The following is a 15,774-nucleotide window of genomic DNA, read 5'->3' as shown; positions in this document are numbered from 1 at the left end:
GATAGATTTTACTTATCGGACTTCCTGAGCGATAGTATTCTTAACGTTGAAGTTATCCCAGCTTCCTTTACGGATCACTGTGCTGTGGCCATAACTCTCAATCTTGAATGGCAACCAGTCAAATTGTTTCGCCCTCCGTGGATGCTAAACGTCGCTCATCTAGCTGACCCTTCTCTCGATGACGTGATGCAAGTCGTGTGGGAGCATACTCTACGGTCCACTGGGAAATACTCCTCCACCCTTGACTGATGGGGCAACGGCCTTGCCACAGTGGATACACCGGTTCTCGTCAGATCACAGAAGTTAAGCGCTGTCGGGCGTGGCCGGCACTTGGATGGGTTACCGTCTGGGCCGCCATGCGCTGTTGCCATTTTTCGGGGTGCACTCAGCCTCGCCTCGTGATGCCCATTGAGGAGCTACTCGACCGAATAGTAGTGGCTCCGGTCAAGGAAAACCATTATAACGACCGGGAGAGCGGTGTGCTGACCACACGCCCCTACTATCTGCATCCTCAGCTGAGGATGACACGGCGGTCGGACGGTCCTATTGGGCCACTTGTTGCCTGAAGACGGAGTGCTTGACTGGTGGATATAGCTAGCGAAACCGAGGCTCACGCAGACTTTGATACGTTTCTGTGCTGCCAAAGCGCGAGACTTTCGGAGAACTTATGAATATTACTATTCCATCCTGCGTGAACTTTATGCTGCTTCGGATCAAGCCCTCTGTGAATTGCAGATGTTAGGCCGGTAAGGCAAAATTGTTAACCGTGAAGAGAATGGAAATGGAAGGTTTGAAAATCCGATCGAAGTCGCGATCATTGGTGATGGAAGAACTGACTTTCTTATATCATTTGCTTCGGTATCAGATCCGTCGCCGACGCACTTGTATTCATTTTCCCACGACAAAAGATGGATGTATCGTAATGGCGTAAGCTGATATAGTGCGTATCTTACACCAGTACTATGTAGAAATCTACGATATCGAGGAGTCCAGTAAAACCTTTTACGACCCACTTGTCAGCATCTTGTATACGACAATTACATCTGAACATAATGAAACGCTCTTAGCTGCCTTTCAGTCTGAGGAACTTTACAAAATTATTGTGGGATCGCCTTATCAAAAGTCCCCGGGTCTAGATGGACTTCCAAAGGAATTTTACGTGCGCCTTTGGCCGTTGTTGGGTGCTACCTTTACCTCCCTTCTGAATGAGGTGTTACAGGGTAGAGTAGTGCCGCCCTTGTTCAAAGTGGGAAAAATTGTTGTAATCCCGATACACACTGGACCGGCTGCCCCTGATCACTTTCGCCCACTAACTTTGTTAAACTTTGATTATGAGACTGTGGCGAGGGCAGTTAATAGTAGGACGTCGGCTTTGATGGATACGATTGTTACAAAACATCAAAGCTGCGTACCTGGTCGTACCATTCTTACCCCTATATTAAAGTTTCGTGATATGGTTTCGGTTGCTGCTGTAACGTCCGTCCCTTGTGCTCTTGCTTTTTTAGACTTCAGTAAGGCATTTGATCGTGTTAATCACGACTTTCTGATTCCGATTCTGGAGGCAGTTGGTTTCACTATTGACACGCGGCGAGTGCTCTCAAATCTGTTTACGGGTATTTCGGCTTCGGTGGTTGTTAATGACCAACTAACGCCCCTAATAAGTATCCGTAGGGGAGTGTCTCAAGGAAGCCCTCTGACGGTGGCTGTTTGTGTTTTTCCTGGAGCCCCTACTCCGCATGCTAGCATCCCAGCTGACAGGTTGGACGCTTTCCGGCGGGACTATAGCTGTTCGTGCATATGCGGATGACGTGATTCTTCTACTTCGCAATTCTGCTGAGATACCTCGACTGAAGGCTGTCATCAATAGTTTTTGTCGGAGTTCAGGTGCAAAACTTAAGCTTCTTCCTTTGCGAGGTTTTGATGATGCGGTTGTTCCATGGGCTACTGCGCTGGATCTGTATACGTCTCTCGGTATCATCATTGATCGTTGTCCACTCAAAATGGTGGCGCTCAACTGGAAGTCTGCTACGGAAAAAATTCAGAGAGCTGTATTAGAGCACGAAAGGCGTTCTCTTACTCTGCTCCAGAAAGTCCGAATACTGGATACATATGTCTTATGCAAAGCTTATTACGCGGCCTAAGTTTATCCGCTTCCTGCGACAATAGCGAAGAAACTACAATTTTCTGGTCGTTTCTTATGGAAAAGACATATATTTCGCTTATGGTATGAGGTGATCACGAAGCCTCGCTCCTTTGGGGGGCTGGACCTGACTGATATATACAGGAAGTCGCAGATGCTATATGTACTTCGTACTATTTTGACGATGACTCAAGAAACTCACACATTCACGTCTCATTTATTTTTCTTTGTCTGTCCCGCTAGTCTTGAACCCCCTATTGATATTGGTCGCATAAATTATAAGTTAAAACACATTCGTGACTTCTATCTTGCGATGAGCTATTTATGGGCTGAAATCATATGGAGACCATTAAATTCCTACAGACTCGTGAGGAAGCAGTCCATTGCCCGAACCTCGTTGAAAGAGACTCGCCGCAAACAACCTGAACGAAAGTTTGGTTTAATATCAGTCTTCCGATTTTGCCGATGTGAGTAGCGTCCTCGTGGTACAAGGTCGTAAATAACTTGATTCCAACGAACGAGCGACTTTTCCGTATTGGGCTTAGTGAGACGGATTTATGTAGTCGTTGTACGTCTCCCGATACGATACGACATCGTTTTACTTGTGGAGGTCATAAGGCAAACTGGTGGTTGGATCAGGACACAATTGGCCTTCCTTACTCGGTCTTCTGAGACTGCCTGCACTACGGACATCATAGTGCGCCCAGATTCTTCTTTCTTTCCACAGTCAAAAACCCATACCGTTATGTGGTTGCTGGGACATTTCGTTCATTATTTTGTAGAAGGCGAGGGGGACGATCACATGAACGTCATGCAGTACATGATCACGGCCTATTGGACATGCTTGCGAATGCCTCGATACCGAGACCTCTTCGCCAACATGGTGAATCTTGTTTTTCATCGGTAAGGTGTTGGTTAATTTAATTCATTTTGATGATAAGTGTTTTTCTTTGTTATGTATGTTTCTCACCTGATTTGCTTCGGTTTGTTCTCTCCTGTTTCCCTGTTCGTTTTGTTTTGTGTTTTGACTCAGCATCGCTCTATTGTCAAATGTGTATCGATGAAGTATAGATACACGGGTGCGTCTACGATCCTTAGCTTTTCCTAGTTTACTTGGAATTTTTCTTAGTTTGCTATTTGGAATGTAATCTTGTTTCGTTTTCCTACTCCTTTTAGATTCAATTATGAACTATAAAAAACACAAAATAAAAAATAAAAAAATTAAAATTTACTAAAAAACCATATCAAAATAGTTATTGATACATATCTTATGAGCTTGGTGGTGGTTTGTTGGCTACGTTCTCGTTTTTTTTCTTTTATTTATTGTTCTATTCTCGTAATAAATTTTTTCTCCCTTTTGCAGCCTCTATTACATGATGATTTGACTATGGTCTACTGAAGTGTCATGATAGTACCAAGTCTTTCTGATAATAAATAAAAAAGAAAAAAAATGGCTCAGTCGGATAGAGCGTCTGCCATGTAAGCCGCAGATCCCAGGTTCGAGTCCTGGTCGGGGCACACATTTTCATCTGTCCCTGTTGATATTAATCAACGCCTGTAAGCAGCTAATGGTCTGAATTTCGTTGTAATTTCATAATAATTTTTGTGTTGTTCGTGGCGGAACAGGCTTGGAGTGGCTGAACAAAGTTGTCAGTGGCCTGTGATCTGAGATGAGATAGAAGGTCGACTATACAAATAGTGGAGAAATTTAGTGACTCCATAAACAATGGCGAGCGCCTCTGTTTCCAGCTGCCTGCGATTACACTGCGCCTTGTTTAAAGTTTTGGAAGAAAAGGCTACAAGCCTGTCAGAGCTACCAATCCTGTGGAATAGCTTCGATCCAAGCCCATAGGATGACGCATCAAGTGCTAAAACTACTGGCTTGTCTTGGTCAAAGTGGACCATACAACGATCACTGAGAAGATCATCCTTAAGTTGCTGGAATGCGTCCTGAAAATCTTTGGACCGTAAGAAGCGAACACCTCTCTAGCGTAGGTGGTTCAACAGGGCAGCAGTTTGTACTGTATGAGGAATAAATTTGAAATAATGCGTCGGTTAGCTCATTACTGCCTTTAGCTCCTTAAAATGAAGAGGCGCCGTCAAATCCCTGAGTGACAACAAGTGCGATTGCGCTGGATGGATGCCCTGTGAATTAATGATATGAAGAAATGAGCATTTCGCTTTATTACACTTGGTTCCCATGTCCGAAAGATCTTGGGACAAACAGTCAAAACTGGATAAATATTCCTCTGGTGTGCCAAAAGAAACTACAGTGTCATCTAAATGATTTACACACGAAGGGACCTTCGCTGTTAACGGGAGGAGCTGGAACAGATATAGACTCAAGTGCGTGATAAGTACAAAGAACCGTTTGGAATGTCATTCAAGGGTAACTGCGAGTATGTCCCCGGGAAATTTATTTTGGAAAACAAGCATTCCTGTCACAATCTGTCGATCAGTTCATCAGGTGAAGAAGGGGAAAAGAGTCCATCTCTGTTTTGAGGGTTGATAGTGGTTTCAAAGTCTGCTCATAGCTGCAACCCACGCGATGGCTTTTTGATAACTGTCGGGACAGATGCCCACTGACTGGCTGAGAACTGTTCAGCAACACCACTGTCTTGCCATAGTTTCAATTCTTGAGCGACCTGATCACGAATGCGTTAGGGGACTGCACTATGAAACGGTGGTTGTGCATTATCTTTTAAAGTTACATGTGCTTCAAAATCTTCAGCGTTCCCCAGGCCTTCTCGAAATAAATTTCTGTATTGTCACATCACTCATTAATACAGTTGTGAGGAACAGTAGCATTGACTGGCAACACATTGTCCTGAATGTCCAGGTAAAACAAGTCAAGTGAGGTCAGATCAAAAAAGTTCGGACTGTTCCGAGAACACGGTACATGAAATAGTAAAGTTCTAGTAACATTAAGAAATGTTGCTGCCAGTCTGCACACTCCCAACACTGGGATATTGTGTCCATTGTATGCTGGCAGAATGGCAGTAGGCTGCTGTAGCCATGAGCTGCCTAACAATTCATAAGTATTTCTGTTCAGCAAAGTCACGCAAGCACCTTTGTCTAATTGTAGTCTCACAGAATGCTCTGCCACACGTAGATGTACATACAGTTTATTTCTCTGAAAGCAGATCACTTGTGAACGATTCTGTTTACTTTAAGGGTAAAACACTGATTGGGCCTCCCCCAGTGGCTCAACTGATATGACATTTACTTCTTTTGAAGAACACTGAAGTAGAGTCTCACTGTCGCCTGCCACGGCTGTTTTGAAATCACGCTTGAATATGGCCCCGTTTGCCACAGGAAAAACATTTTGCCTCTCTGCGTGGGCACTGCTAACGGTCGTGCACTTCGGGAACGACTTCCAGATATTAGACTGCAAAGTTGCGAGGTGTCGGGGCTAGCAGTGTATTTAACACTAAATTCCTCTAGAATCTTCATATGGAAATGATGCTTTAAGCCCCCCCCCCCTTTTCTAAATCCGACTTTTGTTGTTGCACATGGATCAAGAAGAAAAATAATAAACATAACACATGAAACATTTACAATACGCCAACTTGGATACTCAAATAAATGCTGTGAAGGTGAAGTTGTCCATAAACTAGATTGTGACATTTATGACCAAGTGGTATGTGGAGCCAATTCCTTGCAACTCAAATCTTACGAGAAACACCCAGCCAACCCAACATTAATTGCTGCTACTGTAGTGAGAACTCAGACAATGAACACCCAAGACAGAACCACATTAGAAAAGACGGGAACAGGCGCGCTATGCAGAGCTCTGATTGTCACATATCTAAATTCCCTAATCTGTGGGTGCTGCGGACATACATTACCAAGCTGTCTTCTTAACTGCAAGGACACGATCTGGCATACCGGAGGCGATGGCTGGTTGCTTCGACGTCCCGTTGTGGTGATGATAATGTCGCGAGTATAGCCCAAAACAAATTATCCTGGTCTGGTTGCTCCAGACTAAAGACTTCTAGCAACACAAATGCGCCTCTGAGGGAGACGAAGAAGGCTCGCTACACAATCACTGACGGTATAGTGATTGATTTTAACAAGCGAAGTCACACAGTAACTCCGATACAGTCAACTTTAGCCAAAACTGCTCAAGACGGGCAACGTAGGCCGCTTGTACGTAGAATGCTCAATTGCCAACTGTACTCGGAAAGTTATGTTGAAGTTGGAACTTCAGCAATTTCATCAAACAGTTACAATTAAACGAAACTATATTAGACAACCAACGGAAGGCAGGCTGTCCAGAGCAGCGAGAGCTCAGTCTTGTAACCTACTCTGACCGAAAAGCGAGAGCCGACTCTCTCAAGAGCACCCGTACAAGCCGAACACAGAACATTCCCGCCCCCACGACAGTGGCTGTGGTTAAAACGTGCCAATCAGCAACTCGAAAACCGGTGGAAAATTGCACTCTACTGCCGAAGCACAACTATTCCACCAATGGAGATACTTGGCGCCAATTTCTGCGCCTCTGAGCAAGCCAATCACAGTTATAATTTTGCACAAAACGCGGGAATTTGCCTGCCAAGACTGCCTGGGAACACAAATCATTCCCATGCCTCGCTGGAAGTCTGTCAGAAAGTGTTTTCACTGTGTTTCTGCGAAGCAACGGAATCTCTAGCCCAGCCGCTCCGTCAGGCCCCTGTGGGCGTGTCGCCGCCGCTCTTATGACAATGTGGCGTCTGGAAAGCATGCACTCGACTCCCTCACACCCGTCGGCTTAACCCTTTCAAGATCGGCAGAACCCGCCTGTCACCGGACCACCCGGGTGATGAGAGACGCTGCGTGGGAAGTCAACATGTGAAGCAGTACCAACTTTTCACCACATGCAATTAGAGAGGAAAATATTCATATCTTCTGAGTTCTCAATACTAGCCTTGTAATGACAATACTCGGCCATACTTCCCCAAACCGAATTACTCAGAGTTAGATATAAATAAGAGAGGGGGCAAGTCACTGTGTGCATCTAAAGGCATACCACCTCTCAAAGTGGCAGGCGCACGGCGTGGCTGATTGTTTTTTAACAATGGGCTTTGCCTGCAGCTTGACCTCTGAGTAGAGAACTGAGTGCATTGTGTACTTTGAACTACAGAAATGGTCAGAGCCTCTAAATTTACCTCTGCAATATCTAAAACGTTCTGAGGTTCAGTAACAGAAAGGGCAGTTTCTAACTTAGGATATGGTAGCTTCAAAATTGGAGTGTGCATGCGTGCATCTCATACATTCTGAGTAATCACACCACGGAGTATGACGCCACTTGTGTGACGTCACATGGACACTTAAATATGCAATGTCTGGTAACACCTCTTAGTTCTGCGAGCCATTGTTGAAATGTCTGTTCCGATTGCTTCCTAAGCCAAAAGAACTTGTATTTGGCAGCTGCTACATGCACCTGAGCGCCAAGGTGCTCATATAACTTCTAACAAATAACACTCAAAGTCCTCCGGCCAAGAGTCCGTAGACATTTTGACACACAACATAAAACACCAACATTAGTAAGGAAATAATCTTTGCGCTTCGTATCTGCTATGTCGTAGGCGGAGAACTGCGCTACAAGTTGAGTGGGTATTCAGCCCAGTCCCCTCACTGGCCGTATGTTATCGGAATTTGGGTGTGCCCGTAGTATGTTGAGTTGTAACTGCCATTGAAAGTACTTGCGTCAGTTGAATAACTCTCCGCCCAAGTTGCTGAATTTGTTGCCTCTGCAACTGAACCACATCATTTACAGAAAGTTCTTGTCGTGGCACAGGCATAACAATTCCTTGACGCTAATACACACAAAATACACTTAACGTCGCCCTTGATGAAGGAAAACACAGCACCGTAGGTTCACGAGACTCGTCACCACCGTTGGGTCGCCGCTCGAAGTTAGGAACGAACAGTGGTAAAACAGTAACTAATGATGACACAATCTCAACTAAAGTGGGTTTTATTCTTCGAGACACACAACTTGCAAAAGATTGCAGATCACGTGTGTATCATACATCAACACGCTGTACAGAGGATGTGGTGTCTGAGGCACAAATATTGGCACTAACATGCAGAGCTCTTCTGCATGGAATAGACGGAATGTACTGATTCCACAGACGCTTGTTAGCAACTCCGTGACACAGGCGGTAGGCTTCGTCGTAATCCGACTCGCGGCTGAACACACATTGGCCGCAGGTTCGAATCCTGCCTCGGGCATGGATGTGTGTGATGTCCTTAGGTTAGTTAGGTTTAAGTAGTTCTAAGTTCTAGGGGACTGATGACCACAGATGTTAAGTCCCATAGTGCTCAGAGCCACATTGGCCGCTTAGCGCTCTGGACGGAAGTGAATACTCACCGGCAGCAGCGGCTCACTGAACTTTACTGAAGGTGTGCCGGAGACTGTGTCATTGTTTGTCGGTCTAGCAGGCAGCGACTTTCCTCCTGGAAGTCGAACTGGTGGTCACTGTGGGACAGTGGGACGTTTACTTAAATATCCCGATGACTTCACAGAAACTTTTAACTTCGTATATTTATTAAAGTATGCATATTTGCTGTCGTCTCCCTCTTATGCCTGCTGTTTACGTTAAAGCTCCACAGTCACTGTCACAAATTCTTCCGAACACTGTTTTTCCCTCGTTTATCCATAAATCAGTGTAATATTACTAAAATTGGAATTGCAGAGGCTTCGTACATGTTGGTGTAGATAGTGAATTATAACTGTTAGGATACAGTGAGTTTGTGTCGTAATGGAACTGGATATTTTCCATGCTAATCATCCCGCTTAGAGGCTGGCGTAATGTACAAGTTCCCTCTGTTATGATATTCCCACATCGCAAATCGCTTGTTACCAAATGATACGGAACTGTGTAGGCATACAGGTCTAAATGTCTTAACAATAGTACTCTGCAGGGTATTTTTTTAAATCATGTTGAAGGTTGTCTACTTCGACAAACGGTAGTATTACGCAGACTGCTAATACTATGTCCTTTGGTCAGGGCAGTTTAGAAAACTAGTAAGGTGTCTGCCAAATCGTAAATCGTGTTTTAGTCTATGTAATCGACTCTCAAATTAAATAATTAAAACTATAGGCAGACAGAACTCACATCTTCTTGGGTACAAGTTAGCAAGGCTTCCACCACTATTTCTGTTTTCGTATAGAACTAACATTTCCACAACTTTAGCAACGAATAGCTATTAAATGTAGTACATTGCAGAACACTGTCCAGCAGTTTACACTACAATAAAAGCATGTGGAATGGGATACAATGTAGAAAAATAGTGTTTCTGCGAAAAATGCCTAGCACCACCATAGTGTTATAAATAGTAGGTTCACATAATGTTCTTTAGTCAGGGAGACATGTATCAGGCCACTTTATAAGAGTGTTAAGACAAGCAATTGTGTGTGGTTTTTTGTACGTATAGTGTTACTGTCAGCATCAAAAAAACCTCCTAAGAGAGGAAATTTGGTCGTGCATATTCATCAAAGCAAATGGTGTCCTTTTAATGCGAGACGTTACTCTAAATCCTGAACAAAAATTTCTGAGAATGTGGTACCAAGAGAAACTCATGCAGCAACTGGACTATCATTAAATTTATTTTCGCAAAAGTCACTCATATCATCCGTATTCTGTTTTGAGCAACGTCATGGTACTTAAAGAGTGAGAGAGGATTCACCTTACCCTGTGTTTACGGATGTCACAAGTTTCTTTTTCGACGTAGAAAACGAAGAAAAATATTTGTGTGTGTGTGCGTGTGTGTGTGTTTTTATAATATACTGAAAAACGGATTTACAAACTTTGTTTAACGATTTTTCTAACGGTGCACAATCAGGGGTGACTGGAAGTGTCAAAAGTTCACATTCCACTGCTGAAGGACATTCCTCTACCAGCAATAGAGGGTGAACTTCTTAGAGTGTAACTACTCGTGCTGGAGAAACGTCAGAAAAATAGTTAAACAAACCTTTTCCGAAGATGCAGAGACAAAAGCCAAAAGGTAATACATAATTTCCATCAATGTGCAACTTTATGTTTGTGTGCCAACGCCGTGACGGAAACTAAATAAATCAGCAGAGCATAAAGAAGGCAAGGGATTCTTCAATTGTTGCTCACTAAGGAGCTCACCAGGTAAAACACTCAGTCCTGTGGACAGTACACTGTGAGATAACTATAGATAGCCGCTGTGGGGAATGCTCTGATCTGTTGTACACCAGCTGTTGAAAGTTACTTGGTATGGACTGTGGAAGTCAGATGACAATGAGTACATTTGAATAGTATGCTTCTAGCTGTCTATTGAGTTCTTAACGTCACTGATTCAGCGCACATCTCTGTATATGAGAGTAAGCGTGTCAGACTGGCATGCGGGGAACCCGGATCTACATCTACATCTACATTTATACTCCGCAAGCCACCCAACGGTGTGTGGCGGAGGGCACTTTACGTGCCACTGTCATTACCTCCCTTTTCTGTTCCAGTCGCGTATGGTTCGCGGGAAGAACGACTGTCTGAAAGCCTCCGTGCGCGCTCGAATCTCTCTAAGTTTACATTCGTGATCTCCTCGGGAGGTATAAGTAGGGGGAAGGGAACTCACCCTCTCGAAAACTGGCGAGCAAGCTACACCGCGATGCAGAGCGCCTCTCCTGCAGTTATTCCATTCTCGGTAATGCCATGCTTATTTCTTTGTTAGAAGGACTGGAGCAAGATGCACTCTGCCTCGTGATGCCAACTGAGGAGGTATGAGGGTGGGAAGTAGCTTCTCGACGGTGTGGGAAGCTGACAACGCCCAAGAGTGTACTATGCAGACGTCACACGCTTCAAGCCACATCCGACAGACGCCACTGACTGAGGATTATACGACTATTTCCTTTACTTTACGTCTATGGTCACAAAATTTTTTGTCAACGCATTACCGGTTTCGCTCTATAATGACCATTTTCAGATCTGCAGCAAAATACGGGAAACATAAATACATTAGCAGTTTCTCTACAGCTTAAAACAGCAAATAGACCATAATGGAAACTGCTACTGCCATACATATGCACTTGTGTTCTTTAAGTATTAAGAGGCATACCAACAAAACTGCTTAACTGGAAGAGTGACTTCGTGCCCAGTGCCTACTCTGCTTTGCTTGAAAATGTTTTACTTTAATCACTGATTTTTTTTTTCTTTATTGTAATTTCATTCCCCTGCCCCATATGGGCAGCGAAGAGCTGGCAACGGCACATTCCACCGCTCTTCACCCAATTGGTTTTATAAAAGTGCAGAAGGGTGAATGTATAAAAAGGGGGGATAAAAAGGGGGACATAAAAACACAGTAAATGGAGATGATGGGAGTTAAAATATACACTAAGATGGGGATATGCACTGGGGGACAGTTAAAAAGTCGACATAAAGCTAAAAGAACACAGCTGGAAAATCAAAGTGCACTTAAAAAAAAAACACTGGAGGCAATCACAAGTTAAAAGTTGGCCACAGGATAAAAATCACACAGAGCATGACACTTAAAAAACCATTGGAAACGTCAGAGCATTCACGAAGAATAAAAGAAACCGCTTGTAGGGACCTGCCGAGGGACTGGAAGCTGGAGAGGAGGGAAAAAGAGGGGAGGAAGTCGCGGTGGAGGGCTGGGAGGGGGGGGAGAAAGAGGAAAAAAAGGGGGCAGGAGGCGCACCAAGAGGCAGGAGACCGGCAGGGCAGGAAATGAAGATGGAACACAAGGCAGAAGGGATTGTGGAGACACTGAAGGGGAGCGAGGAAGAGAGAGGGGATGTAGGAGGGGGAAAGCCGCTCAGGAGAAGGGAGGAGGAGGAGAGGGAGCCCTGAAGAGGAGGCAGGAGGAAGGTGGGGTTAGAGTTGGTAGGAGGGGTAGATGTCAGGCCGAATTTCATCATCTGGGAGGGGTAGGTGCTGGAAGCTGCATTGGGAAAGGAGGTGGAGGGTGTGGAGATGGAGAGAGGGGGGGGACACAATGGTAAAGGCGCCGCAATGGGCTGGGGGTGGAGAGGAAGGGGGACACCAGGGGGCGGGAGGGGATCGAGTCATTGGGCAATATACAGGGTGCGGATGTGTTCAAGGAAAAGGAGTAGGTGGGGGAAGGGGATGATGTCGAAGAGGATGCACGTGGGGGGACAGAAGGCGGATAGGGAAGCTGAGGTGGAGTGCAAACACAGGCATAACAAAGGCTGCGACAGATCAAGGATTTGTAGGTGTGAAAGATGGTGGAAGGATACGGTCCGCATGTTTGGCCACACAGGAGTTTCAGGAGGTGGAGTCTGTTGTGGGCTTTGTGTTGGATTGTAAGGAGATGGGGAGTGCAGGTGAGGGAGCGGTTGAGGGTGAGGCCAAGGTATTTGAGGGTAGGAGTGAGGTGGATATGACAGCCATAAATGGTTAGGAAGAAATCATGGAGACAGAAGGAGCGGATGCTGCGGCCTATGATGATCGCTTGGGTTTTGCATGGGTTGAGATGAAGGAACCACTGGTTGCACCAAGTGGTGAACTGGTCAAAGTGGGTTTGGCGGGTATGCTGGGACCATTGAACGGCAGGATAAAGGACTAGGAAGGCGGTGTCATCAGAAAATTGGAGAAGATGAACAGGTGGGGGAGGTTTGGGCGTATCAGTAGTGTACAGGAGATAGAGGAGAGGGGAAAGGATAGAGCCTTGGGGTACGCCAGCAGAGGGATAGACGATACGGGAGTTGGAAAGTGACATAGGAGGGTTGATGGGAGAGGAAGAAAGCAACGAGGTGGACGAAATTGATAGGGAGAGCATAGGTCTGTCAGACATGGTTGCAGGCGTTCTGGAGGTCAAGGGAAACAAAGATAGCGGAGTGACAGGAGTTACGTTGGAGGGAAAGAAGATTGATAAGGTTAAGGAGTTGGACGTCGGCTGAGAAGGAAGGTTGGAAGCAACACTGGGTAAGGGGGAGGAGTTGGTGCTGGTTAAAGTGGCGGTGAATACGGTGGGAGAGGATAGTCTCGAAGACCTTACTGAGCATGGAGGCGAGGCAGATGGGACAATACGAAGAGGTATCAGAGGGGGATTTGTTGGATTTAGGGAACAGTAGAAAACGAGAAGTCTTCCACAGGTCAGGGTAAAAGCCAGTGGAGAGGAGGACATTGTACAGAGTAGCAAGGACAGCCAGGAATGATGGGGGGTCTTCTTGAGGTGGCAGTAGGTGACGCCATCATGACCAGGGGTGGTGTTGCGTTTGGAGCAGAGGATGAGTGTGATGTCATGTGTGGTGATGAGGGTGTTGATGTTGGGGGGGGGGGGGTAACTGATCCAAGAACTGGAAGCTAGGGATGAGTGGTGGGATGGAGGTATCAGTGCAGTCAAGGATGGTGGGGAAGAGGGAGTAATCAAAATGAGGATTGTCAGGAATGGAAAAGACCTCTGATATGTGGGGTGCAAAATGGTTAGCCTTACTGGGATTGTCAGGGAATGGGCGATCGTTGTGGAGGATAGGGTAATGCAGTGTGGGATGGCTACCAGTAAGGTGATGCAGGACCAGTACTTAGAGGGGTTGACAGGGAGGGTGCTGTTGAGGTGTGTGCATGTCTAGCACCAGTCCTGGCGTTTCTTTGCTGTAAGAAGGTTCTGGCTGTGTCGCTGTAATTGCCCCGGTGGTGGGGGAGTGTATCCCAGTCATTGGTGTGAAGGAACGAGTGGTAGAGCCTGCTGGATTCACGAAGAAGGACGGCTTGCGGAGGAAGCATAGGGTAGTGAGGGTTGATGAGTATGGTAGGGACATAGGCCTTCACAGCATCAGTGATGGTCTTCTGAAGGAAGGAAGAGGCATGGGTGACATCAGTGGGATGGTGAAAGGTGAGGGTGTGGCTTTTGACCTGTGAGGTAATGGATTCCTGGTAGGCATCCCAGTCAGTGCAACAGCAGTCTTGGATGGACTTTGGAAGACAGCTGGGTGGGGGGCTGCAGGGGGGCCATGGGCAGAGGGGACAGTGAGAAGGACGGGGAGGTGGTCAGTACCAATGGGATCGAGGAGGTCCATGGTGATACAACAAAGGAGGTGTGGGGAAGCAAGGATAACGTCAGGGGTTGAGTTAGTTTCAGTACAAGTGTGTTATGGGAGAGGAACTAGGTCATCATGGGGGGTGGCAAGGAACTGATGCCACTGCTGATGGGTGGCAGGGTCATGGCTGTGGATGTTGAGGTCAGTGGCCATCACATAGGTGGTGATGGTGCAGTCAACATGGGAAATGAAGTCTTAGGGGAGAGGAGCTGCGGGATGACTATAGATTGTGGCACAGGTGATGGTGAGGGAGGGAAAAAAGACGCTGAGGAGAAGGTGTTCAGTAGGGTTATTGAGGAGGGGTTGTGGCCGGACAGGAAGATGCTTGAGGTGGCCAACAGCGGCCACACCTCGGGCGAGGGGAAGGGCATTGTCGATGCACTGAAGGAGATAGGGAGAGGTGCGGCAACATGATGAGGTTGGAGGAAAGTTTCATTAAGGATCAAGGTGCTGGGATAGGTAATGCATGAAAAGGTATTTGTTGGCAGGGAGGGAGCTATTGTCGAGGTAGCAGAGATGATACTGGTGATGAGCCAGGAGATGGGAGGGGGAAAGGAAGTGGGGCGAGGAGAGACGGGCTTAAACGAGGGTGTGTAGGTGGGTGAAGGTAAAGTGAACCTATTTGTGGGAGTAGGTGGCATAGGTATTTAAATGGAAAATAGAGCGGGTGGCGAGGGAAATCTGCTGGAGTGTTTGGGGGTGCTGGAAGGGGTAGATGTCCTGCAGGACAATGGTTAGGAACTGGATGATGTATTCTGCTGTAGGGGGAGGGCAGAGGGAATTGGTGGGGTGGATGGGCAGGTCGATGGGGTGAATGGGGACAGTGAGATCAAGGTTGGTGGGAGGGGGCTTTGCTTTGCATTTGGAGGAGTAGTTGGGGTGGGGTTTGTTGCAAGAAGGGGGAGAGGCGAGGTTAGGATACTGTTCAAGAAAGTGGAAGGCTTTACAATGGGGGAAGGTGAGGGGTTCTTGCCGATTTTGGGTGAGGTGGTCATTGTACAGGAGACAGCACTGGCAGCAGTAGGATGGAGGAGGGGAATGGGACAGGTCAGTGGGGTGGTGGCGGTTGAAAATCAGCTTTCCCTGTGTGAGGAGGTGATTGATCTAGGAGGCGGACTCAGTAAAGATATGCATAAGGAAGGTAGGGACAGAGGAGTTGTAAATTAGGTGGGCTGAGCGGATTTCCAGGGCGGGATGGGTGTTCAGTTCCAGCAACACCTCCACTTCTGTGACCACAGGGGTGAGTTTTGTGGTCATGGCAGTGAGGGCTGGTGGACGATAACAGGGTTGAGGCTGGTGAGGAGAGGAGGAAGTAAGGAAAGGGGTCAGGGACGCATGGGGAAAAAAGGTGATGCAGGGAAGGTGCTGGAGGAGATCAGTATGGAAGAAGGGGAGGAGGACTTGATGAGAAGAGAGTCTCTGCGAGGGATAAGTTGGGTAATGGGTGCACTGGGAATGTATTTCCAGATTTCAAGGGTGAGGGTGCGGGCATCTAGGAATTTTGGATCAGGGTTGGCAAGGACGAAGGTATACAGGGTGGGGGCAGGGGAGGCGGGAGGAGGGGTGGTATCCATGGCAGGATCAGAGGGAAGTGAGGTGGGTGGTG

At 46.6% G+C, this 15,774-nt stretch overlaps 1 pseudogene; it reads left to right on the top strand.

The window, feature by feature from the left end:
* Nucleotides 1–252: 252 nt before the first annotated feature.
* On the top strand, nt 253–370 carry LOC124557242 (annotated as a pseudogene).
* Nucleotides 371–15,774: the final 15,404 nt, after the last annotated feature.

The sequence above is a fragment of the Schistocerca americana genome, chromosome X (assembly GCF_021461395.2).
Source record: "Schistocerca americana isolate TAMUIC-IGC-003095 chromosome X, iqSchAmer2.1, whole genome shotgun sequence".
Taxonomy (NCBI): Eukaryota; Metazoa; Arthropoda; class Insecta; order Orthoptera; family Acrididae; genus Schistocerca; species Schistocerca americana.
Note: the sequence above shows the minus strand (reverse complement) of the source record. Positions and strands in the feature narration are given on the sequence as shown.